Source organism: Pipra filicauda, unplaced genomic scaffold, assembly GCF_003945595.2.
Source record: "Pipra filicauda isolate LSUMZ 115617 unplaced genomic scaffold, ASM394559v2 scaffold204_size1372650_pilon, whole genome shotgun sequence".
Taxonomy (NCBI): Eukaryota; Metazoa; Chordata; class Aves; order Passeriformes; family Pipridae; genus Pipra; species Pipra filicauda.
In genome coordinates this window covers 1,315,521-1,341,528 of record NW_024104315.1, presented here as the reverse complement: position 1 = coordinate 1,341,528, position 26,008 = coordinate 1,315,521, and the positions used below count along the sequence as shown (strand labels likewise).

Genomic DNA, 26,008 nt, shown 5'->3' with positions numbered 1-26,008 from the left:
TGGTGGGAGTCTGACAGACTTGGGTCACATTTGAAAGTTGCCTTGTCGAGGTCCATTTTGAAATGATTCCATGACTCCTGCTGGTTTATGGAGCTGATGCTCCTGGCTGGCCCTGGCTGCTGCCCAGCCAAGGGCTGTGCTGGTGGGTCACTGTCCATCAGCAGTGCCCTTGGGTTGGCTCTTCCTGATGAACTCATCAGCAGCCACAGCTGCCTGCTGGGAGGGGATTTTTTCCCTCTTTGTTTGCTGGGTTATGATGCATTAACAGCATTTGGTCAAATTTCTCCTGCCTAATGTTGTTGTTAATCATTGTTTTGGGGCTGACATTGCAGCTGTCCTGCTGTGGGTGCTGTGCTCTGCTCATGGCACCAGCAGTACTGTGTTTGCTCATCGTGGCACTGAGGGGCTTTCCCTTCATTATGGGAAAGTGGGTCTTTGTGGTGAGATGCAAGTATAGCTGTGATTGCATAGAAACTTTGTCCTTGAACCCCTCTCTTCAGTGTTCACTCTGAAAGTCTCGACCTGCCCGTCGGACTGACTGGTTCTCACTCACAGGAGTAAAGCTGCAGTATCCAAGGAGTAGCAGCAGTCAAGGCTATTAATTTCATGTGTGCAATGCTTACCTTTTATTCAATACAGAAATCTCTTGCCACAGCCCTCGTTGCCTTCAGATTTAGGCTTTCCTGCCCTTTGCTGTGGTATTCCATTGACTGGAGGTTGGAGTGCAACAGGAACAGCCTGACTTCGTGTGCTGCCCAACAATAACTCATTACTGATATGTGCTGCTGGTTGGGTACCACTGCTCCAGGAGGTTGTACTAATTACAGTGCATCAACATATTTAGCCATGCATTTCCACAGTGCAAGGTATCCCAAGGGAGAAATGGCCTATCTGAAATAAAATAAGGCTTAGCAGGGTGTGGTGGCTGTGGTGGGTACGTAACCTGTGCAGATCCTGCTGGATAGGCAGGAGAACTCCAATACATATAATATTTGAGTTTAATCCAGCATTACTGCTCATAAGCAGTTACCACTGTTGAATGCTCATCTGCTCCTGTTCAGGAGCTGCACACCTGTAGTTCACTGGCACACTGAGTTTGTTTAGGCTACTTCAAGTTTACAACTTGGTGAAAGCAGTATATAATTCCTAGTGCCTTCCCCATTTTCATCAGGAACAGCAGATGCCTGCACCAAACGTCTGGCCTCTCACTCTTCTGGTTCTAAACTGAGTTCATCAGTCATGTGCACGTGCTGTGTTGAGGCTGTGATGTGTATTTTGGTATTCACATGTCTCTAGTCAGACAGTGCCTAAGACCTGTCATTTAAAACGTGGCTTACTTTTGTCTTTTAGCACTTATACGCACTATCAAGGAGCACTTATTCTGTCTTTTAAGCAAAGAAGTGGTACATAAATCGAGGAGATGAAAAGGGCATGTGATAACAAGGCAGATTCAGCATTGGCTTTATCCACGAGGCTGATGGATGGTTGGATGGATGTCCCATTCTGCTCCTAGCATCAGTCACTGTTCTAGGCAGGACATCAGCATATACCTATACTGAGGATTTTAAGCTGAAATGAACTGCAAAATGCTTCAAATCTGTATTGAATTCATCTTTTAGGCAGTACAGACGTGATCTAGAGCTCCTTGAAGCCACTGAAAATACTGTCTTTGGCTTCAGCAGATTTGGATGAGTTCCTGCAATCTGGAGGAGCTCATCTCTTTTGTAATAGTTATCTTAACAAGTAAAGCTGAAATGAAAGAATCTGCCGGTGTTATGGATGGAAGGTGCTATTTAAACAGAGAAAGGATCTTCTTTCTCTTTGCCTTTTTTGCTCTGATTTCTGATGGTCACTATAGCAACAGGAACCAAAGAGATGAAGAACTGGAAAACATGCACTTCACTATGACAAGTTCAATTTACAGCCAGCTCAGCAATGTAACAAATCTGTGTCATACTTAATGAGAAGCTGTGCAGCAGGTAAGGGAGCAGTGTAAGATTGTGATGTGCTGTGAGGTGGGGAAGCCTGAGTTTGACTACATGTTAATGAGCCTTCCCCATTAAAGAACTCAGGCTGAATGAAACATTATGATTATCCTGGACTTTTGTCAAAGTGGCTCAAATCTGTCCTGGAGAACATGAATTTGTAATTTCTTTTTTTTTTTTTTTGTAACTCAGCATTTTTGACGCTTTAGGTGTGACAGCAGTGGGGGTGTGGGGCCCTGGGCTGCAGCAGGGCTGCAGTGCAGCCTTGGCACTCACTCCATGGGAGTGGATCAGCAGCCTGGATCCCAGAGGGATCATGGCCACTCCAAAAAGCAATTCACTTGTACAAACAACTGATATGTAAAAAGGTACCTCAAAGGCATCGTTTGCTTCGAAGGCGGTTCCAGCGCTCGCCCGGGAGTGCCAGGGCAGCTGTGAACTCCCAGTGCTGGGAACAGCAGGACTGTCCAAACTGCAGGATTAAGAGCTCGGAAAATCTGGCTTAAATATTTTTTTTTTTGGCATTTTTCACACTTTGATTTATCCTGAAAATTTAAACGGAAAGCTCTTCAGTGTAGGAGCTGTGTCTCCCTGCAGCAGATAAACTCTTGTTTTGGTGCTTGGCCACAGGCTGGTCCTTGGTTACCAAGAGGTTCATGAGCACTCAGGTGCTTTCCCACTCTAGGGCTGTGTCATGTGACTGGCAGAAGGGTGGTTGTGGTGTGGGAGCTGAGGATGGACAGCAACTATGGGGAGATGTAAATGGGTATCAGAGAGTCCCTTCACCATCCTACAGGACAGGATGCACAGGGAGCCCTGAGCATCACCTGCTCTGAGGTGAGCCAGGACCTCTCCTAACCCATGGGCATGTCTTTCAGCTATCAATTGTATGAATATTTCTGTATTGGCCTAAGTAATGATATAAAAACACAGAATTGGGGGGAAGAAAAAGAAAAAAACCTGCTCATTTTGAGTGAGAACTGCTCGGATTTAGGCTTTCTCTGCAGTCACAGGCTGATGCTGTGTAATTTTTGCTTAATGCTTTGTTTCAGATGGTGTCTGTGAACCATATATTCTGGTTTGGCATCCAGAATAGATAACAGCAAAGTAATTTGGGTTCTACAAAAAGAGGCTGCAGGCCAGTGAAAGAAAAACCAGCTCTTGCAGGGGACCTGCTAAGGAATCACAGCTCATAAGCTTTTGAAAATGCTGTGAAATAACATGCTTGCCTGGTTACTGAAGCTATTTGTGTTGGAATTGCTATTAAAATATTGAGTTAAAATGAACATAAGCCATTTTTTAAAATATATATTAAGCCAGTTGTGATACAATTGCAATGATTTTTGTTTGCATTTGCTAACTGCTGAGGCTACAGCACTTGCAAGGACGGGGGATTGATTATTGTAGTATTGCAGAAATGTGCTGGGAAGGCATTGCCTCGTGCTGTGCTGGTGGGGACAGGCTGAAACACTGGATTGCACAGGATTTTTTTGGGTTGTCTTATACCACAGAGATATTGTAGGCTTTGGTGGAGAATGTTTTTCTAAAGAAAACCGGGTGTGTGGGTTGTAGGGGGGACACAGCCCTGGCCTCACACAGCTCCCTGCTCTGCATCCCTGAGCGTGGGATTCTGGTTATTGTGTCTCACCCAATAACATTTCCTTCTTTTCATTTTTTCCCTTATTTTTTTCCCCTCCTGCAAACAGCCTGATTTTCTCTTTGCTGATTAGGCCATTCTGTGCATTTTTGACTGTTCTCTCCAGCACATCTCTCCTGCCTGTCCAACCCCCTTTTCCTCTCTGTCTCATGTGCTCCCTGCTGTGATGTGAGCACTACAGATCAAGAGGACAATCAGCTGGAGAACAATATGACAGCAGGTGGGGATTATTCTCTCCCCTCTGATGTGACTCAAATATCTGTCAGTCACCAAACAAAAGCCTGTTTCAGTTTAGAGGCAAAAATAGATTGGTACATGGGTAAATCAGCAACAATAGATATTTTTTTTCCCTTCGCAAATCTGCATTTTTTTCCTTTCTAATGCTGCTTTTATGCATCTGACTTTTAGCAGGTGTGACTTCTGTTCCTGGTGAATGTACATAGATTTTGTTCAACTAGATCAAGCACTATTGTGTCAGTAATTACTGTGATGGAGCAGTTCAGTACTGGGCAAGGTGGTGCATGCTGTTAATATTATGCCTTACTAGTAGGACTGTACTTGTGCAGAGTCTTTATGAGGTAAGGAGTATAATCAGAAGATAAAAGTGGATTCTGTATGAACAGGATTAGATGAAAAAAGGTTTAAAGGGTTTAAAGGAAAGCAAGTTTGCCTTCAAACCATCGGTCTATGAGATGTGAGAACCTGGGTACACTGGATGAATCTAATCCCATGTACAGCCTGTCTCTTGCTGTCTTAACACTGTCATGACTTAACATTAACAAGCACTAAACCCTCTCTGGAGCTGAGGAAGTTCTCTCTCTGTGGGTCAGAAGATACACAGTGTGCTTTTTGGGTTTGCTGTTGGATGAGGGAGGAGGCAATAGCATCCCACCATCCTGCTGCAGTGTCCAGCACTGTTGTGTCCATGGACATCGCTCTCCTTTATCTGTGCTTTGTAACTTGGCTCCTTTCCATTTCCATGCCTTGTTTGTCCATGGAAAGGGGATTGTTTCTCAAAAATTCTGATCTTTTCCTGCCCATATATCTTGAACCTGCCCTTCCCCTTGTGTTTGGGTGAGGGATCCCTTCTCAGGGACACTCCCAGTATCAGCCTCCCTGTCCTGCTCAGTGGAGCTGCCGAGGTGCTTTTCACTCCTCCTGACCTTCCCACCTCGTCTCTACTTGCTCACGTTTTCCACTCTATCACACTCTGACTCCTTATTCTCCTTTTCATTTCTCTTCAAAACTCTTCTCTTTCCTATTTTTATCTCAGACTTTATCACATCTCCTGCCTCCCCTTTCTTCTTCATCACTGCTGCTGCCTTTCTCCCATAGAAGCTTCATACTTTGCTCAGAAATGCTCCCCTTGCCCTTTGAATTAATAGTTTGATTTCCTTCCTCCTCTCTAGTGCATGCCCTGGTGAATATTTGTTGATTTTGCCTTATCTAATGAGAGTTTGATGTAGTGAAATAATCACTGGAGCTTGGGTTGGGACCCCATGTGTCCCTTTTCCTGGATGAATGCTCTGAAGAAGGCCCAGATGATGATGATAAAAAAAAAAAATCCCACTGAACAGCACAACAAATCTTCAGATATCCTGTACAAAGCAGAATAGCTTCAGCACAGCCTGCAGGCTGGCAGCTAGGGCTGCCTTTTGGGAAACAGGAGGTATTTTGAGTCCAGCCGCAGAGAGAATGGAGCCTAAATTGCTGAGCTATTAGAGGAAGGCAGCTCTGCTGTCACACACTGCTGATCTCCCTCCCCCTTCTTCTGCTTTAAAAAAACGTCTTGGCTCTGGGATGAGGAGTTGGCTCAGCCCTGCGTGTCCTACATGGAGCAGTGAGGTCTGTGCCCTCCGCAGCCAACCTTTAAACCCCCCTCCCTGCTCAGTGCTTTCTCCTGGCCAAGCAGGCAGCTCCTGCAGGTCACGTTTTTGGTTCTCAACTGGCCCCTACACAGCCTGTGTGTTCCCTTGGGCAGGAACTCAGGGCTGCAAAGCCCCAGCTCCTTCCTGGATCCAAGCCCTGGGAGGGGTGCTGTTCTGGGTTTGGGGGAGGCTTGGTGCTCTCTGGAGCCTCGTGGCCATGGATTTTGGTGTTTCTGGCATTACAGTGATGTTAGTCAAGTTAACTGGCTGTGGGTTGTAGCTCCTGGCTCTCAACCCTGAGGAGGCAGCGCCGGGCTGGGCGTCCGGAGGCTTGTTCATTGTCCACATCATCTGCTCAGGAATGCCAACCCAGCCCCGTGTCAGGAGCTCTGTGCTCTTTGCCAGTGTCCCTCTCCCCTCTCAGGACCAAACCCTTTCAATCTGTGGGGGGCAGAGGCAAGTTTCAGTGGTGGGTTGGGTGTTCAGGCAGATGTTCATGGCTGGGGGCACACACAGAGTTTGGAAACCCACGTTTCTCTATCCACTGTCCTCTGCTTTTCTCTCTACTTATGTTTCCCCTTTGTGTTCCTCAGCCTACAATAATTAAAAAGCAATATGATCTGTCTTACTTGTCTCAGTTCAAGAGCACCAGCTTGCTCTACCCTTAAATGCTCGGAAGACTTGGGGGCAAATTTTTTCAAAGTATTGCTTTATTTTTGGGTGGGCAGTATAAAGTTTTCTAATGTCTATAAAACTTCTGATTGCTTTCTGCAGTCTGCAAACATGTGATCACACAGCCCTCCACTCTTTCACTTCTTTATGGTATATCATCTTGTGCCTCCTCAATTTTAAGGACTTTTTTTAAAGCAAGTACTGCTTCTCTTCTGTACTTTCATCTTGCCAAAAGCTCGCTGCATCTTCTTGTTTGCTGCAGGCTCAGGACTTGGCAGACTTTGTCTTTCTGAGATACCTCTCTGGGCTCAAAGTAACTGTCTTTAAAACTGGGATAGATATTGAGTTGCTTTTATTTTTATTAAGAAAATTAAAATAATAATAATCCCAGCAATAACCTAAATGGAACATTGCAGCTGAGTTACGTTAAAATTTTGAATTTTTGTTCCACTTGAGCAAGAAAGAATTGAAAATGTCAAATTCTTATGAAATGAGAACAGCTTTTGGATATATGTTTCTGAAAAAAAGTTACTAATTACTTCTGTGTTTTACTTTCCTTGATCCTCTGTTTATATCAGCAATAGGTTAGCAAAAATCTGTGACTTTTTTGGTTGTTCTTGAACCTTGTCTTCTAATTGCATTTAGTTTTAGCAAGATACTTTAAATCATATATATACATATATATATGTATATAAATATATCTTGGGATTTGGTGCTCTGTAATTACGGCTTTATAATATTCACCAACGCAAGTTGCCTTCTTACTAAAAATGCAACGAAGAATTTGGGGTGTCATGTCTCAAGGTTGTGGGTTTTTTTCTTTACCAACTCCTAAAAGTGTGTGTACACTCTGATCTCTTCCAGACTGCTCCTTTTTTTTTTTTTTTAATTTTTCTTCAGAATTTTTATTTGGAGGTGGCTAAGCAGGATCTTCGCCCCATAAAGAACACGTAGGAACAAGAAGTTGAAAAAGAGCCAGGGAGCTGTGAAGTGGAATAGCGAAATGGTGAGGTTTGTTAATCACAAATAAAAGTACTTAGGAGCGCAGGAAGAAGACAACTGTGTAAAATCAATCATTCAGTCAACCACACTACCATGTGCTTTAGTGGCATCCATTGAGTCACTTAATACAACCGTAAAATTAACAGCTCAAATAATAAGTAAGTCAGCTCGAACAAGGGAGGTTTCGGCAGGAACGTGGGAAGCTGGAATAAGCTCTGCACATTTCACAGCTGGGAACAACCAGCCCCAGAGCAGCGATGCCTCCAACCCTTGGGCTGCAAGGAACTGGCAGCTGTACTGGTCTTACTGGTCTGCACAGAGCCTTACAGAGCAGGGATGGGAATTTTGTGGGCCTGGAGGGGGAAGCAGCTGCGGAAAGGGAGTGATCTCTAAGGAAGGGTCCAAGGGAAGGGCTAGAGGTCCCTGAGCACACCAAGAAGTGCAGGGCCATGTCATTGCAATGCATTGGTGCAGTTTGGTCCCAATCCTGCATGGAAGAGGGATGCTGGGCATGAATGGGAGAAGCAATAGGCATGTAGGATCTGTCCCTTCAGCAGGCTTTGCTCTGCTGTGTGACATGGAGATGATGTAAAACCAGCGCAGAAAGGTCTCAAATTCAAGAGAGGAACAAAAAGTAATTTGGCTACTCTTCTTTGCATGTGTTCCTGCAAGGGGAGATGAAAAGCCTGCAGGTTTGGCAGAAAGTGGATGCAGTGATCTAAAGCAAGAGTTTAAAAAAGAGGAGAGGGAAGGAGGGGAGGGCATTGGGCAGAAAGTGAGTGGATTTGGTCAAAGTGTGGATACCGGTGGAAGTAAACAGAGGGGAGGAGGGGGGATCACCTTTGGTGGCTTCCCTTTGGACAGGGAAGCCTGTGGAATATGCCATAGGCTTGTGCTGCCAGCTTCCATAATGTAAATTTGAGCCATGTGATACCTTAAATTTTCCTACTGCCTGTGTTCTCTGTCTCCTGTGGTCAGGTGAGGAACTCAGTATTATTTTTGAGCATGTTTCTAGCTCTCCTAACAGGCAAAAACCTGAACAAGGTAGTCTAAAGCCAGGAGGCAAATTTAAAGACATTTGAAAAGCTTTTAGCTAAAATCCTCGTGATTTGGGGGTTTCATTCATTTTTATAAAATACTTCTCTCAAGTATTTAATTTTGCCCCCTGGTCTTTCTGCAGCCATCCTGTTATACCCATGCAGCATCCATTTGGCTGTAATTACAGTCGTGTCGTTCAGCTTTCATACACCCCCTCAGACATTCTTCTGGCAAGTGGAATTTTAAATATAAAGCAGGAGTTAATCAGCAGCCAGATTGAAGCGTTGCAGACAGATAGTGTAGCTGCTTGATATTCCTAAGAACTCTGGTGGCTGCTTTATGTGTGTTTTAAACCACGCTGTGCTTGATGACCTTGTAATGATGAAGTCTGAGGGGAAACAGAGACTGAATCATCACTTCTGAGACTGATGGTTTCGGCAGCGGCTGATGCTCTGTGCGTGGTCACGGCAATATAGCTCTTGTTCAAAGGTCAGTAGGTGGATTTGGCACCAGGCCCAGATACCTGCAAACATCTGCAAAGCTGCTGTGGTGGCTGCTGATGAGCAGGATGCGGGAGGAGGGGGAGATCTGGAGCCTGATGTGCTCATTAGCAGCTGCTTTGCCCCCAGGGACTGTGGTTGGGAGCCCTGCCATCCCCCCCTGCTGCTCTCAGGATGTCCCAGGAGTGACATTACCACAAACCCAGTGTCATTAGCTGATCAGCCGTTAGAGATGGCTGCAGAAATTGCAATCAGAGATGGGGAGGGGTGGTGTGTTATTTGAGAAACTGAGTCCCACATCCTCCTGGAGAGCCAGGCACCCGACCCAGCTGATGGGCAGGTAGATCTCAGCTCCAATGTGGGAGCAAAGCATCACCCTGGGTGCTCTGCCTGCCCTTTTCTCAAGAGCACGTGACATCCATCATTGCTCCTGTGGCAGGGCAATGAGACACTCAGGGACCACAGTCTCCTAAACCAGCTCTTGGTTCCAGCTTTACAATTCCGAGTGTCACTGGGGACACGGCTCCTTTGTCCTGGGCTGCACGTGGCAGCCTCGATCTTTCCTGGCATCTGACACGTTCCTGGCAGTTTTCAGCTCTCTCCCTTGAGCTGCCAAGATTGCCTGATGGCACGGTGCTGTCTCCAGGCTCTCTGCCATGCAGATGAGTCGCCAGCCTCCTCCCAGGTGTCTGCCCCAAGGCTGTGCTGTCCCTCCTGCTGCCAAGTCCTCCATCCCAACCCCACCAGTCCAAACCCCCTGGAGGCTCCTAAAGCCCTGTGCAGGGAAAGCTTTGGGTGTGCTGAGCCCTCTGTGCCTGAGCCTGGACCCCACACCAGCAGTGAATTGCTGGTGTGGTGAGACAGACCTGGCAGCATCCCAAAGAGGAAGTGAGGGCAGGGAATTGAGAGCAGAGTCCCCCCAGCTGCCAGCAACATGCCTGGAGGGAGACCAGCTGCTGAAATGGGCAGCCAGTGCCTCCAGGGAAGGAGTCCAAGTCCCAGACAGCCACTGGGAAAGGCAAAGATGCATCACCTTGAAGGCTTGTCCTTGGGGATGGCGGCTCCTCTCTGGTCTTGAAATTAAACAACCTGTTCTTTCTGGTTTTCAAAAGATAGCTGAAATATTTGGGATACTTGATTATATAATTAGCTTTTAGCAACTCTGAATACCATGGCTTAATTATTCTGGATTCCACTGTTAAATAATTAGAGCTGTCTTGTTTACTAGCAAATTTTCTGTTTGTTGCTCGAGGGTGATTTGTTTTGTATTAAATTAAGTACCCAGGGCAAGTGGCATTAAAGTGTCCCAAATGCCAGCAAAGAATTGGGTTTGTTTGTTTTGCCTCTGGGCAGGTTTGAGATGTTCTTGGAATGGACAGTAACTAACTGTCTCTTGGTTTAAGATCCTTCTTTTTCCCCAAAACAAAGTTTTCTTCTGGTGGGTTGGTTTTTTTTTTTTTTTTTTTTTTTTTTTTTTTTTTTTTTTTTTTTGTTTTGTTTTTTTTTAATTCTTTTTTTTTTCTTTTAATGCTTTCTCTTTAATTCTGTGTTGCCTGAATGGTATTTGGAGTTTACTTCCAAGCTGAAGATTGACACAAAAGCTTTGGCTTTGCCCCTGCCCTACCTGGATAATGGGATGAGACTCTCTTCCCCCATGGGACGTACTTGTCAGCTCTTCTACCAGTTCATGGAGTTGACTATTTGTATTTTGGGATCACTATTGCAGCCACAGCTGCTCCAAAATGCTTGGTTAAAATTTGTAGGGAAAAGACAAAGATAAAGGGAGGGTCAGGAGTCAAATTGTATGGATCACAGCCATTTTTTAAGAAGGTTGTAGGGGGAGAGGAGAGTCTGTTGAGCCAGCTATCAACCAGGGCTTTTTCCCTGAGCAGTTTTCCAGCCTCTCTTCCCCCAGGCTGTAGCACATGGGGTAGTTGTGACCCAAGTGCAGGACCCAGTTCTGGATCCATTCCCTGGCAGGGGAGTGTTTTTGTGGAGCTCTGTGTGCTCCTCTTCAGGCTGGGGACACAAACCTCTGCCTTCCCCTCCCCGCCGTGCCAAGGCTCCTTTGGCCTTTTCCCATCCCCATGGAGAATCCCAGCAGTCATTAAAATGTGTGTTTTGAAGAGCCCAGTTTTTTGTCACCCAGCCAGCTCTAACTACAGCTCTCTGTTGGCAAAACCTGTACAAATACATTTTATCAAGAATGTCTTTTATCTTAGATGAAGAGGAAAACAAAGCCAGAGAAGGAGTTGGCTGCAGAAAGGCCTGTGTCCCTCATTTATAAATGTCTGTGCAGAAAACAGGGTGAGAGTAAAGTGGCCACCCTTTGCTGCTGGGGTCAGGACCTGGGCTTTTATACGAGGTGCAATAAATGAATTAAAGGCATTTGACACAGTGGAATAGGAAAAAACCATTGCAGTGCCATGTAAGACCTCCTTTCCCTCTCAGTGGTCAGCAACAGCTGCTTTGGAGAAAATCAGGGAAATCCATAGGGATTTATTTCTTTCTCCTTCTACATGGAAGATGATGTGTCACCTATTCATTTGTGTTTTTTTAAAATCCTCTGCAATGTCTATTTAGGTGCCTGGGGAGGGGGAGGAGTGTGTGTCCTCCTCTGGTAAGACTTGGCAGGGAGTTTGGAGTTTTATAAGCCGTGTGCTTACTCAGTTATTTTTAGCCTGTTATTACCAGGCTGCTTTGGATTATTTCATGTGTGATGTTGACTCCTTCCCCCCCAAGCTGTGCAGCCACTCTTGTCTCCCCCTGGAGCAGGCTGGGCTTTGCTGGGAGGAGCTGCCTGCTCCAGGGAAGAGCATCACCCATCTCCCCTCTGCCTTTTTGCCAAGCCTGATATTAGGCACCAGTGATGACTTTTGCTCGGTCTCTTGAAAGAATTTTCCCACTCTCTGGTTGCTGGATCCCACTGATAGAGCTGTTAGAGCTCCCAAGCAAAGTCCTGGAGAGTCTCTGCAGCTCTGCTGAGCTGCAGTGAGTGATTGCCTGTGTCCTCTGCCCGTGACAAATACAGGCTCCTACCCTCCTGAAATACTCTCATGCCAACACATTTTTCTTAATTTGCATTGGGCTAAAGCATTGGTACAGTCAGCTCAGTGAAATGGAGTTGCTTGTTAATCCATGGAACTTAATCATGGGGCTGGGCACTGGCTGGGCTGCCTGGGTAATTTACCATGGCAGGTAGTTGTTGCATTTATGGTTTTCAGACAACTGATACTGTTTAGCTGGAAGATAAACCTTTCACAAGCACACAATGATTTAGGAGCCGTGGACAAAATGTATGGGAATTGGGTATCTAAACTCATTTAAAGACCTTGCTGCATATTCTTATTTCTAAAATGGGGCTATGAGCCAGTTTTCATAGATATTTAAATACTGACAGAAGCACTCAGAATAAAAGTCCTACTAGGTGACTATCTACATCCTTAAACTTCTAAATTCCTTTATATATATAGCATTTAAAAGCTTAATTTTCGAGTCCCATTTGTTTGAAATAATTCAATGAGTCCACATTGCTTTTAACAGCTGAATATCTCAGTTCACACAGGTATTTTTGTAAAAAGGTTAAGTATCATAATCATCAGGAAAAGACCCGAAATTTGAATTTATTTGAACTGACTTCTTGAAAACAGTTCTTCTTTCTGTAGCAAGAAATTTTTAAAGGTACAGCTCCATAGAATGATAGATAAAGAATGTTTTTGCCAGCTGTGTGACAAAGTGAACAAGGTCTGCTTTCTTCATAGAATTATAGCATGGTTTTGGGTTGGAAGGGACCTTGAAGATCTAAATCTGGTTCCAACCCCCTACCATGGGCAAGGACACTTTCCATGTTACTCAGGGCCCCATCCAAGCAAGAGGATGGGGACCTCTGCCTCTTTTCCAAGAGATAAAGAGATTGGGCAGGGATGCACAGGCTTAGGTGCTCTCTTAGGACTCTCCAGTGCCAATGGATCCATCACTGGGAAGTTGCCGTGGGCAGAACTGGGAAGAGGGTGATGCACCCCATTGTTCATGGTGGTGCCCTGGCACTGCCCAGAGGGATCGAAATTGTCAAGGCTGGACCTGCTCCTGCAAAAATTTCCCTTTGAGTTTGGTGCTAACTGGGGGATTTGCCCCTGGAAAAAGCTCGAGTTGAATAAAAAACCAGGTGTTTTAGGCTGAATAGTTTTACACGTGTTTTCTGCTCTGTGGAGCTGCTGAAGGGCTCTCTTTGACTGCAGGCTATAAACTGCTGCACAGTCGTGCCTGTGAATTGCAATAGATTGTTACTAACACTAACTAGAGAAAGATGTGACTTTTTTATTGTTATTTATTTTTTAATCAACCCTTTGTAAGCCTGTGCATACATCTGTCATCGGAGACCCTCTTCCTTTTGCACTTAATGGCATTTGTGCTGCCAGCCTGAAAATTGACTGTACAGGGCTGGCATTTTTCCAGTGTCAGTTTTTCTTCTTGTCAGCTTTTCTCTTCTTTCTTTCTTTCTTTTTCCCCCCTTCTTTCTTTGGTGACAGTATTTCTCTGTTCAGCTTCATTCCATGCTAGACTCTTCCACACCCCAAGCCCCATGTTGGCACTTGGCTGTGTGTGCTCAGCAGAGATAGCAAAGCACGCTTGAAAGTGGCTTTAAATACTCAGACACACAGGAGCCAGCAAAGGAAATGTTTAACTGCACAATAATCTGCAGTTCAATGGATTTATGGAAATAAATTTGACTGCAAGTTAGGCCTGAAAGGTATAAAAGTGTGCTGGGAGGAGAGGTTTGTCAGGGGAAAAGTGTGTGAAATGTCTCTGCTGGAGAAGGAAGAGGGAGGGTATGTTAGCAGGGCATGAGGACACAGGACGTGGATTTTGGGCTTTGTTTTGTTATGTATTCACGCATCATGGTCTGGAATTTTTATTTTTCCCTTTCTAACATCAATAGCAGTGTTTGCTATTGGCCTGGCAGCCCATGCACCAGCTTTGTGCTGCTCCTGATGCCTGTACCAGAAGGCTGACACATGCTTGCACGTCCTGTGGTCCTCCAACCTTCCTGCTGTGTTGTTTATGTGGCAAGACTGGGACTTGGACAAGATCTGGACAGAGATCTTGTGTACATCCTGGATGTGGGAGGCTTTAGAGTCTTTTGAGTTCCCAGGGCTGGAGTGTGCGTGTCTGGCTTTTCTGTGCTGCTGTGTCCTGGCACAGGGCAAAGGACAAACATCCTCAGCACACAGAGACCACTGAGGGTGAGGAGAGCAGCCAGAAATGATAGCAAGGCATCCAGGGGAATGGAAAACAGGAGCACCTTTCAGCTTTTAAAGGTGAGAGGTCCAAATATCTCTCGTACCCAAGTTTTTCTACCTGCTCCAGACAAGGCAGTGAGTGTCTGACAGCCTGAGCTCGGAACACGCCGTGAGTTGTCAGCGTGTTAATTCACTCAGGTGAAAAAAAAAACAAAACAAAAAGCCTGGCTTGGCCATTTGCCTCAGACCTTTCTGCCTTTGCTTTATTCCACAGGGCAGCCTGTCCAGAGCTGGTTCAGGCTCAGCAGGAGCAGCTGCAGCCCCGCTGCCTTGACAGAGTTTGTGTTTTCTGTGCTCAGATCTGACCCATCTCCCAGCTCCGTGCTCTGGGAAAGCTGTAGGCAGGAGCCCTGCTGCTCCAATGACACTGAGCTGTTTTCCAGGAAAGGCACTGCAATAAGTGTGAGCAGCTTTACTGCACAGAATTAAATGTATATTGTCCTAAATGATGATGGTTTGGAGATCTTTACTTTGGCACATTATGGAATTTATGGAGTGTAAAAGCAGTCTCAGAATCAGCAGTGCAGAGATCAGAAAACACTGTTGTACGTTTGGAAGTGCAAAGCAATGGATGAGGGTTGTGCTGGGAGAGGTGTGGTGCTGTCAGTCCCTTCCCCAACTGGATGGAAGGTGGAATTGTTGTGGCAAATATAGATAGTCTTGAAATCATCATAAAATGGGTTGGGTTGGCAGAGACTTTAAAGATCACCTTGTTCCAACCCCCTGCCCTGGGCAGGGACACCTTCCACTAGCCCAGGTTGCTCCAAGCCCCATCCAGCCTGGCCTTGGACACTTCCAGGGATGGGACAGCCACAGCTTCTCTGGGAAACCTTTGCCCATGGCCTCACCCCCATCACAGGGAAGAATTTCCTCCTAATATCCAACCTAAAACTCTTTCAGTGCTCTACCAGCTCCTGAGTGGAGCAGCTTGGTCAGTGCCTGTGAATTATCCAGTGAATGATGCAGCTTTTAATTGGGTTCAAATGCTTAATAGCCTATCTGTAAATATCCTGTAAACAGAAACAAACTCCAATAATGGCAGAGAGCAGCAGCAGCTGTGCTTAGATCACATTTACATCAAAACAACTCATTGCCTGGGCACTGGGCTGGTGAGTTCACGCCCAGCTTGGGGGGTTTGCACATCTGATGGGTTAGAATATTGATGTGGGTTAGGGTATTGATGTGGGTTAGGGTATTGATGTGGATTAGTGTTGGTATGGGGTAGGGTACTGGTGGTTTATGCCAGCTGTGTTGACTCACAGATCTTCCTTCCCCATGAAGTTCCTTCTCTTACAAAGCCTGAGCTGGGTTTATTGTTCCTCCATTGGACACATACGAACTTATTCTGGACAAAAATGCTGGAAAAGTGAAGTTTGCAGCCCTGGGAGAGGTTGATTGTCTCCTCCTGGCTGATACTCATGTGAGGACAGGGAGGAGGGTGCCCTTACAGGCGAGTTGAGGGCTCCTGGATTCAGGAGTACTGGTGGGACTGAGACTGGGACACCAACGTGTGACAGGGCCACCAGGTCTGGTTCTCTCAGTCACCTCTTGCCTTTTCAGATTCCCTCCTGGCCTTGTAATTTATGGGAGAAAATCAATTATAAACTGACGGATAGGATTTAAGTTTGGCCTTAGGGGTGTGAGGTCTCTGCTGCAGGTGCTCCAGGCAGTGGGAATTTCTCTGTCTTTTTGTTTTGGTTCAATTGTTAAAGCCATGATTCCCCCTAGTACTGCATTGGGTGACCTTTTTTTAAACAGTGTGAGCTTTCCATTTCTGAAATTGGCAATAAAATATTTGAAGCCTGGTAATTTAGGGAAAAATGGGAGTGTTTAATCCAGGCAATGAGAACTGGCAGCAGTATATTGAAATATTGGACTGGTATTTTCTTGCAGATAAAGCTGTAGATAAGAACAAAAATAAATTGATTTTCCGTAGTGTCTGTGGCAGCAAAACCTCTTTTCTTTGGAAGACTTTCTAACTCTCTCTGAAATTTGGAGATAAAAGAAGGCCTGGGAAATAACTCAGCAGAGTTCTTGATGCACCCACACCCCAGCAGATGGGAATGGGTCCTGGTGGGGAGAGAAGGAAGGGTGAAACCAGCAGCATGGATATGGCAGGATGGAAATGTCCGATTTGGGAATGTCTGTGGGGTGATGATGGGAACATTTTGGCATTAAAAGAGAATTCAAAGACAGTTGCTGGCAGAAAGAAACTTAAAATAGCCCAAACAGGTAAAATTAGCAACAGTAGCAGAAGCAGCAGAGATTTCAAAAGGAGGCACTTGGGAAGCAGGGACAATAAAACTCAGTAAACAAAATGCAAAGCTGTTTGGAAGGTGGGTAGACTCTTGAGAGGTGTTTCTACTGTGGAAAGACTCATTCTGCATCTGTTTGTGCATTTAAAATGGCCCAGGGCAAGATTCAGAGGAGGATTTAAGTGTTGCAGCAGAATTTAAGCCTTTGTAGAAAGCACCTCCTCACCTTGAGCCTCCAGTTGCCTGCTGGATGCAGAGGATGAGTTCTCTTTAGATTTATCACATTGCATTGTAATTAAATGAATGAACAGGTCTCATGCTTTCCTTGGCTCTGCTGTAGAACACCTTCCAGTCTGGAACCCTAGGAATACTCCATTTATTGTTCAGCTTTACCTCACCTTCAACACAGCACCTGTTGGTGAGAGTGGCCCTGCAGGAGCTTTTCCTGAGGGAAATTTCATCTCAGGGTTTTCTTTCCTCAGAATGCTCCATTACTATGAGGATTTACCTGGGAGAAGAAGCTGAAGATAACCTTTTTTCAGCTTTTGGCAGCCAATAGGTTCCCACATGCGGATTTTACAGTAAGAGTAAATTATTCTAGTAAAAAATCCTACAAGAAATTAAGTTGGTGTTAAGTATGGATGAATTATTATCTTTTTTAATCTCTGTTTAGGCTGTGTAGGGAAGAGGCTACAACCCAAATGTGCAAATTAAAATGATTATCATGTATATATTTTTCATGATGGGCTTTAGTTGCTATTCCCTTTTCTAGGGTAAAAGCTTTCACCTCTTCCCCACCCCAATATCTGCATTTGTATTTGATTTTCCCCTGATTTCCCAAGGCCAGCTGCCCAAGCCATATCCCAGACTTGCAAGCCTCAGTCATGCAGAACAGAGTCTGAATTCCTGAACTATCCCATCAGTTCCACTGGGGCAGTTTACAGAAGAACTGTTGCAAGAAAAGTCTGTATTTTCCCTGTGCATCCAATTACCTTTGTGAAAAAAAAACCTGGTTTTTTTTGTTTGTTTTTTTTTTTTTTATCCATTGCTTAAAGCAGTTTTGTCACTCTGGATGGGTCCAGTGAACTTCACAGCAATTCTGCTGTTGTAAATGTTGTATTACCTGCACTGAGAAATCCATAGTTGCTTTACAGTTTAATTACTTGTTATTATGATGTTAAGAATTAGTTAAGTTGCTTGAGAATAATGTACTTAAATTGTGTTACAAGCACAGTTTTGGCACTGGTTCTGAGGTCTTTATTTATGTAGCTGAGTAGTTTCCTTGAATGTGATCCAGGGTTTGCCTGAGCCCCAACCTGAGTGCTGCAGAATCAAACCCCATATTTCTGTGGTAGGTTTTGAAGCTGTGACATTGCCGTGTGTGCTGCACGACAGCTGTCAGTTTTATATTAATGGTATAATCTATTGAGAGCTTTGATATAAGCACTGTAATTGATGTGTTTATGACAAAGAATTGTAGCACTTAGTGCCGGAGGGTTGAGCAGTGTCTGAGCAGCAATTCTCCAACATTCCCATTTATTTCTCCCACACTCTTGTTTACCTTGTTTACCCACATCCTGGAACATCAAGAGCTGTTCCACTCGACTCAGGCCACTGTGCCTAAAACATGAGATTTAAATTATATGACTGAAAGCAAATTCCTGGGCAGAGGGGAGGGCTGTGCTGGTGCTACTATTTCTCTTCAAAATCAAGTGGTTTCAACCCTGTTTTTTCTGGTGCTGTGTCAAAGGATATTTCAACATGCCTTTCAATAAGTACATTATTCTCAAGCAATTTAACTAATTCTTAGCATCATAATGGTAATATAACTAATTCTTACCATCATAACAGTGGCAGTGGCTGGCTGGTGTCTCAGCAGGGCCCCTGGAGTGGCTCAGAGGGGCAGAGCTGGGGGGCTGCAATGTCCCAGTGAATTGGTGGTGTTTTGGTGGAGTGACAGGGAGGTGAGATCTGGGTGGGACAAAACACATGGACCCCCATAAAAGTGCTGTGGAGAGTGGATGCATGGGGAAAGCAGGGTCAGGAATTTTGCTCTGGTTACAGCTCAGGTCTGACCTGGTGTAGGTTTAGGCTCATGTACCGTGCGCATTAAACACAGAAAGGTCTGTAGGGCATCTCTCCAGAGCCCCCAGAGGTGAGGACAAGCCAGCCTGATGGGCAAGGGGTGCAGAATGACTGTGAGGTTATTTAGGAAGCTGCTTCTGACCACCCTTAGTGCAGTTGCCGTTCTGTGACTGAGGGATGGCATACCCAGCAGCAGAGCCTGGGAAGGCAGCCGAGGTGGAATGCTGCTGCAGTTCGTCTGACATGGCAGTTCAAGAGCAATTAGCACCCCTGCCAGGGCTTGGCAGGGGACAACAGCGGGGAGGTGACAGGTCTGCTCACAGTCTGTGCCCCTCTGGGTGGTCACCGGGCTTGTGAGGAGGGACCGTGGCACTGCTGCCACCACCCCCAGCTCAGCACAGCCCAGGCATGGAGGGCTGCTCCTGCTGCACTCAGTCCCAGCATCATTCCGTGGGCAGACAGCAGGGATGTCCCTCTCCCTCACCAGGAGCGGGAAGGTGGCCAAGAGGAGCAGGGAAATGTGTGGGTATTTGACAGTACGTGACTCCCCGACTGCCCTGGGCTTTGTATCTGCACTCAGCTCTCCTGACCGTGTGCTCAGCTCCTGGCACTGCCTCCAAAGGAGTGTGTTTCCAGACAGGCTCACGGTGGTACCATCTGTTGGAAAGGGTATTAACTCCTTTTGCAGGCCCTCAAGCCAAATTTGCACATGAAGAGTAGTGACCCAGTGGCACATATGCTACTGCAGGTGAGACTCTGCCTTTAAGTTTCTGAAAACAAAGCCACAAATGGCCACAGATTTTGATGGTTCTCTAAAAGTTGCGCCACCTCAGTGCTGGGAGTGGGGAGCACTCCTGGTTCTGGGAGTGCTGCTGCTGCAGCCAGTCAAGCCTTGCACAGCATCACCGGCCCCAAATGGGTGATTTGTGTTGAAAGCAATGTCAGTCAAAATGGTTGATCCCTGCAATATTGTCATCTGTTTGAAAATAACCTTCCAGCATGCAAGTATATGTTCCTGCTTCAGAGGGGAGCAAAAGAAGGAACAGAAAATTGCCTTTGTGCCGGATTCAATATCTGCATCTCAGACTTTGCCAAAGAGGTTTGTTGTTTATAGCAGGAATATTCATCAGTTGCCATGGACATACTAAGCTCACCAAGTACAACAGTGAACCACAATCTGCACTGGAGTAATTTTGAAATGCTTTCATGCTGAGGGAAGTTTGTATTATATTTAAGAGTTAAATGCTGAGTTTCTCCGTGCCGTTTCTGGGATTTCAGATATAAAAATGGAAATACTTTATTGGAAACTTAATGGGAAGAGCAGTGCTGTATACAAGAACCCTAAAGAACTTACTGTCACCAGGCAGCTCTCAGGATCACAGTTTATGGTGCTTAAAAAGCAGAATATATGATGAGGACTTCTAGAATTCCATTAATAAGGATATATTTTTGACCAGATGAAAAACTAAATGCAAAATAATATTTTATAATTTAACTCTTAATGGAAGCCCATTTAGGGGCCAGGTACTGCCTTATTGCTGTTGGCATCTGTATTTGAAGGGGTTGGTCAGTGTGTCTGACCTGGGAGAGGTCTGCTCTGATCAAATCCTCCTGTTCTGCTTTTGGGGAAGCAATCCCCACTTCTGAAATGCCAGACCTCCAAAATACTGCTAGAGATGCAAGTTTTTCTTTCTTGGGCTACTTTGGGGAAAGAACAGAACAATTATCCACGACTTTAGAGTCAGAGCCTGTGAAAAGGGTTAAATCTGGGCAGGGAGATCTCAGTAGATATCTACTGGTTTTCCACTGAACCTGCCCTTCCCCAGCCCAAAGAACAAATCCAGCAGTAAAAGAACAGCTGAAAGCTGTCAGGCTTTAATACCCACAGATAAGGTCATTCCTTGGGGGAGAGCTGCTGAAATGCATAATAATATAACCAGGAACTGTAAAAGACACCGAGATATATTAAAAGATAAAATAAAGCAGACTGAAGTTCAAACAGAGAAAAAATCTAAGCTTTATATGGTGAAAGGTAAAATATTCTCGCAGATAAGTGGAGGCTCTTGAGTGAGGAAGTGTCTGAAAGGCCTGGGAAGCTGGTGAAATCCTTGGGGATGAGCGTTTGAAGACTTACATGGCGCGGATAATAGAAGGGGCGGGTTGGGAGAGGGAGCCCAGCAGAGGCTGAACTCACCTGCTGCAGTGGGAGGGGGGGCTGGGAGGGCAGGAGGGACTGAAACATCACTCTGGCCAAGTGGAGGAGCAGCAGCTACCTGGGGAGCCCCCCAGAATAACCCTAAAAGCCAAGAAGCCTCCTGCTGAAGTGAAGTCTCGCTCCTGGTGTGGCACAAACACCGAAGGCCAAGGCTGCCACTGGGGTCTGGGATTTTTCTCTGATGTAGTTTGCAATTTTTTGTGTTAAAATTGAGAAAGTTTGAAATGGATTGTGGGTAAAAGTATCAGTTTTGAAGGGATTCCTCTAGTGAGCCTTGTTGGATTAATGTTGGTAGTCTGTTGTTGCTTTTTGTCTTCAACTTGTGGGTTTTTTTAATGCAGCATCAAACTGCAAATCCCCTCAGTGGGACTTAGCTTGGTGTGAGCCCAGTCTGAAAGCTACAGCTCAGAGCAGCACGTGTTTGATGAGGTGTCAGTACATCCACCCCCACTGGGAAATGAGCCTGGTGCTCACTGGTTTTAGCTGGCAGGCCTTAGTTAAACCCCTTCCCCACGGTGTGTGTGAGTCTGAAGGAAGCTCCAGTGCTGGATTTGCACACCATGTGAGGGGGTTCTTGTTAGTGCTCAATTGGGGTGTGCAAGGCTGTGCTCCTGGATGTGTTGAACAGCCTTTTTAATCTGTTATTTGTGCAGGGGCCAAGAAACTCCAACCCATGGTGGTGGCCCAGGGCTCAGCACCACTGGCTGGGCTGGGAGCAATTCTTTTGGGAGATGGTGGCTTGGGGGTCCTGGGAGAGAGTGCCAGGAGTTTGGAGTCAGCAATCTGGGGGGGAATCTTCTGATTTCTCAGAGAGCTGAGGGCTGCCAGGATCTCTCAGCACTGGGATGGGAGCAGGTTATGCTTTACAGGAAGAATTCAAGGATCAGTCTTACCAATGAAATAACCCATACTTAGTCTAATACTGTGAAATTTTAATAGTTCTATGGTTCAAGACACAAAAGTGATTATGAACTGGACTTGGTGAAAATGAGCTTCTTAAAAGTGACATTGCAAATGGAATTGCAGAGTTGGGAGTGTTACAGCCTCCTAATAAAACTTTTTGGTCCTGGCTAAGTGGTGTCCTGGCCTTTTCAGGCTGCAGATTGTTCATATTCCTCTCTAAGCTCTTCCCTGCTGCCAAAACAGCCCAGGACCCCCTCCTTCCCTAACAGTTCTCTATTTTCTTCTTTACCTGAAAGGAAGCTTGACAGTTCTCAAACAGACTTAGATATATTTTGTAGTTTTAGCATGAATTGTTGTGCTCAATGTGTATGTACTTGCCAGTAATAAAGAGGGTGAGGGAATGAAAAACCTACATTGCTGCTGCATTCTCTTCCCTCCCATCCAGGGTGGTGTGGGAGGGATTACTTTCCTGAGATAAAATTGCAACACATGAAATCCCACACTGAGCCCTTCGGTGCGTTTTTCTTACAGGCAAAACAAACACAAAGGAGAACAGGAACAAAACTCACGTTGCTCTTGTTGAATTTTGATTTTTTCTTAGTGTGTTTTTCATGTACCAACTTTTGTCAAGCAAAAGGGACTTACAAAGGGAAAGCAGAGGGAGAACTGTTAAAAAACCTACTTATATGCCCATAAAATTCAGTATGTCTTAGTCCTTCCAATACTGAAGAGCAGGGCAATGTGGCTAAATTACCTATCTGGATTATTTCTAATTATCAGAGCTAAAGCATTAGTGAAGGAAGGAGAAAACACAGTGCAAACAATCCCTGCTTGGCTGTGCTCACTGCATCTCCTGAACATGTCCTGCTGCTCTTCAGGGTCTCTTCATGCAGCAGAGGACTCCAGCAGGACCAGTTTCGCTCCCTGGGTTCTGTCTATAGCTGTTCTTCCCAAATTTGAGTACATTTTGTCTAGACAAATCTCACTTTTGACTCCAATCTTAGAGTTCACCTAATTTCAACCATCCTGCAATATTTAGCATCACTTTCTGAAGGCAAGGAAACCACAGTTAAGTGGGATTTAGTAAAAATGGGTCCTCTATAAGCAGGGATGCTCTGACAGTAAAATAATAGATTTACTGAAATGTCTTTGGAAGTAGAGAAGTCCTCAATGATGTTGTTGTGTATTCAGTGTGTCCATTTTATATTCAGAAAGCTTAGCCCCAGCTACTGCAGAAAAGCTGTGGAATTACCATTTGCAGATAAATCTTGTGTCTAAATTGTATTTCTTGGTTGCTAATTTTACTAATTAAAATATCTATCACCCATACATGGCCCCAGACTGATTTAGAACAGGAAGATGACTGTCTGTAATTTAATGAGGAGTTGTACATGAGCAGCAGATTCTTTCCTGGATGGCTGTGCTGAAATTCATCCCTGTGTTGGGGCCAGGATGTTCAATGTGTGCTGGGGGGGCTGGGCCAATAATGCACTTTCTTATGGAAGGGTTCAGTAATGTTGTCACTGAGGGTGTTGTTCTACATTGGAGGAACCTGTGTTGACAGGGCAAGGGGTAAAGGTTTTAAATTAAAAGAGGGTTGATTCAGATTTGGCATAAGGAAGAATTTGTTTAGGACAAGGGTTGTGAGGCACTGGAACAAGTTTCCCAGAGAGGTCATAGAAGCACCATCCCTGGAAACACTGAAAATGAGGTTGGACAGGGCACTGAGCAACCTGATCTGGTTGAAGATGTCCCTGCCCATGGCAGGGGAGTTGGACTAAATGACCTTTAAAGTTCCCTTCCAACCCACACCATTCTAAGATTCTATGATTGTAATTCATACTTTGGAGCTTCAGACAGTGAGACTATAAAACGTGCCTACAGCACTGAGGTTTAAGGACAACGTTTTTCATGGTACTTCTCATGAGATTCCTGTTTGCTTGTCCCCTCGGGGAGGAGGGAGTGGGGGAGAGGGTCTGTCAGGAGCTGAGCAGAGCAGAGGTTGCAGACATTGTCCTCTGTAGGAGCTGTGGCTTTGCAGGCAGCACGATGCTGCTCTCCTGTGCAGGAGCAGGGGACAGGCACAGGGTGCTCTTCACCTCAGGACACCATTGGCACTGTGGAACACTCCCTTTCCCATTGGGAATTTCCACACAGGATCCCCACCTTTGTGCCCGTGCTGGCTTTAGGTGCCAGGAAATCTCCCGTGTTTTCTGCTCTGCCTCTGCATTTCGGTGGGAACCAGCATTCCCTGTGCACTAGTGTGCATCATCAGTCTTTCAAAGATGCTTGATTTCTGTTTGATTCTTAATTATTATAATAGTTAAGGCACTTAACATGCTTTAGTGATTTACCTCATTTAATTGGATGTAGTGATTAGAATATCTTTTATATTGCCCTCACTGCGGTTTTAATTTAAGATTATAATCTCACGGTTCTTTTCAGCTCCTCTGGCTTTCATTTAGATACTGCTTTTCTTTTCTGATTTCATTTTGTTTATTCATTTTTCCTGCTGATTCAGTAAACATGCTGCTAGGAGGATTTCTCAGGAAACCTGAGTGTGGTTATAAATTCTTTCATTTAGTGTAGACACTAATGAATTAAAAAAAATATGAAAATGATGCACGAGACTGTAGTCAGCCTCTGGAGTTGTCTGTTGCTTTTTGCTGTAATTTATTTGAATTAGAAAAAAAAAAGGAAAAAAGAAAAGAAAGAAATTATTTTCTTGATGGGGCATGTGAAATAAGGAGATGTAAAGTGATAATGTTACATCCTCTTTTGTGTGTTTTGTCCTCCCTTAGCAGATGGATGATGTACAGATTAAGATTTTAACATTATGACCCAGTGTGTGATATTTTGGTGTTGGTCCCCAGTGTGGGAATTGCTCTCTGTTGAAGGGAATTGAAGTCTGAGGCTGTAGGTTCAGCCCCCCCTGCCCTGTCCTGAGGACACCAGCACAGGCACTGGGGAGGAGGATGGAAAGGAGGGAGTGCTGGGAACTGGGCTTAAAAACCTAATTTTTGTGATTTGAGGAACAAACAAGCACTTCTCTGCAGGGACAGTGGTAGATTCTCCAAATTGGTTTGAAATGTAGAGTAGCATGTTCTTTTTTCCTCTTGGTGATGCACAAAATCACACAGATCATCCAGCTGGTTTGTCACTGTAGAAATATATAGTATCTTTATTTTTTCTCTGCTCTGGTGCCAAATCCCGAGAGTCCTCCATGACTATAGTGCTCCTTTCAAAGGGGAAGGGCCAACACAGGTACTGGCACACACATGAACTCAGAGGAGCTGCAGGTCCAGCAGGAGAGGAGAGGCTGCTTTGTAGGAAATTCCCATTTGCAATTCCACTGGGAAAGCTGAGAGATCCGTTTCACGGGCTGCTCAGTGCTTGGAGGTTTGGCCAGCTGAAATCCATGGAAGTAGAAAAGTGCTTTATCTTCCTCTTCTCCTCGCCAGCACAGAGACGGTTACTGCGGCAGGAGGAACAGAGTTTACTTGAACTCTAACAAAGAACTAACATTACAAAAAACCCAATCCTTGTCGTTAAAACGTACCAGGGATCCCGTTCAAACAGAATAAAGGAGGAGCTCCCCTGTGCAGGGCTCCTGGTCCTGCCCAGAAGTGGCCACTCAAGAAAAGAAGGAGGGTTCCTCGCCTGCCGTGTCCCTCCAGCACCGGTGGTGCCCGGGGCTGGAGACCAGCTGAAAACACAGGGTTTCGTTTTCTCCCCAAGCCAACTAATTAGGTGAAAGCCACTGATACATGCAGGGCTTCAGAAAGAGTCTTTGATGAATTAGTTATTTATCCTCTCTCATCGCCCCTGTGTGCCGCTGCAATGTATCACCCCCCCGGACTGTGGGAATGCATCTTCCGAGCCAGATCCCGGCGCTTTTCATCACCGAGAGCTGAACTTTGTTCTGGGAAGGTTCCCAGTGAAATCAATTAGGTTTTGTGCAGATCAAGGTGCTGCTGAACATGATTGCAGGTACCAGAGCCTGGCTCTGGGTGACCACGGCATCTGCTCCGACCCTGCTGGAGCTTCCCAGCGCCGGGCGAGGAAAACAGGCTGGCACTGCACTGATGTGGGACGGTAAAATAGCTCCAGTGTTTGGAGCTGCCAACTATCAGGCCTATAATATATGTCCTAAAGCAGTCAAAAGAGTTTTTATGAGTGCAAAAATATTAACAAATCGTTGGTTATTTAAAGGGAATCATTTAGGGCTCATCTGGCTAATGAGGAAGAAAAAACAGAGCTGAACGCTTCTTCTCAGTTGTAGGGAGACGTATGAGATCAGCTGTTGTAGGAAGCTATCAGTGAACACACCTCGTTAGCTCCCTTGTGTAAAATTCCTTATCTGCCTCTTATTAGTCTTTCATTAATTAAAGCTACAGAATTCAGTATTTTTTGTTAGCTGTTCCCTCAGCATGAAACTCAGCTAATTCTTCTACTATTGGAAACAAAGCTCCAAGATTGAAGTTTATTCTTATGGTGTTCTTTCAGTTATTTATTTCACATTGCTGTC

General features: G+C 45.3%; 1 long non-coding RNA gene across 3 annotated transcripts in view; it reads left to right on the top strand.

Moving 5' to 3' along the window:
- Positions 1–1,713: 1,713 nt before the first annotated feature.
- The window catches only part of LOC113989396, a 47,476-nt gene continuing 23,181 nt past the window's right edge, over positions 1,714–26,008 (top strand). For all 3 annotated transcript variants that reach the window (XR_005563380.1, XR_005563379.1, XR_005563378.1), the window contains exon 1: positions 1,714–1,979. This is a non-coding gene — a long non-coding RNA (uncharacterized LOC113989396). The remainder of the gene's footprint in view (positions 1,980–26,008) is intronic.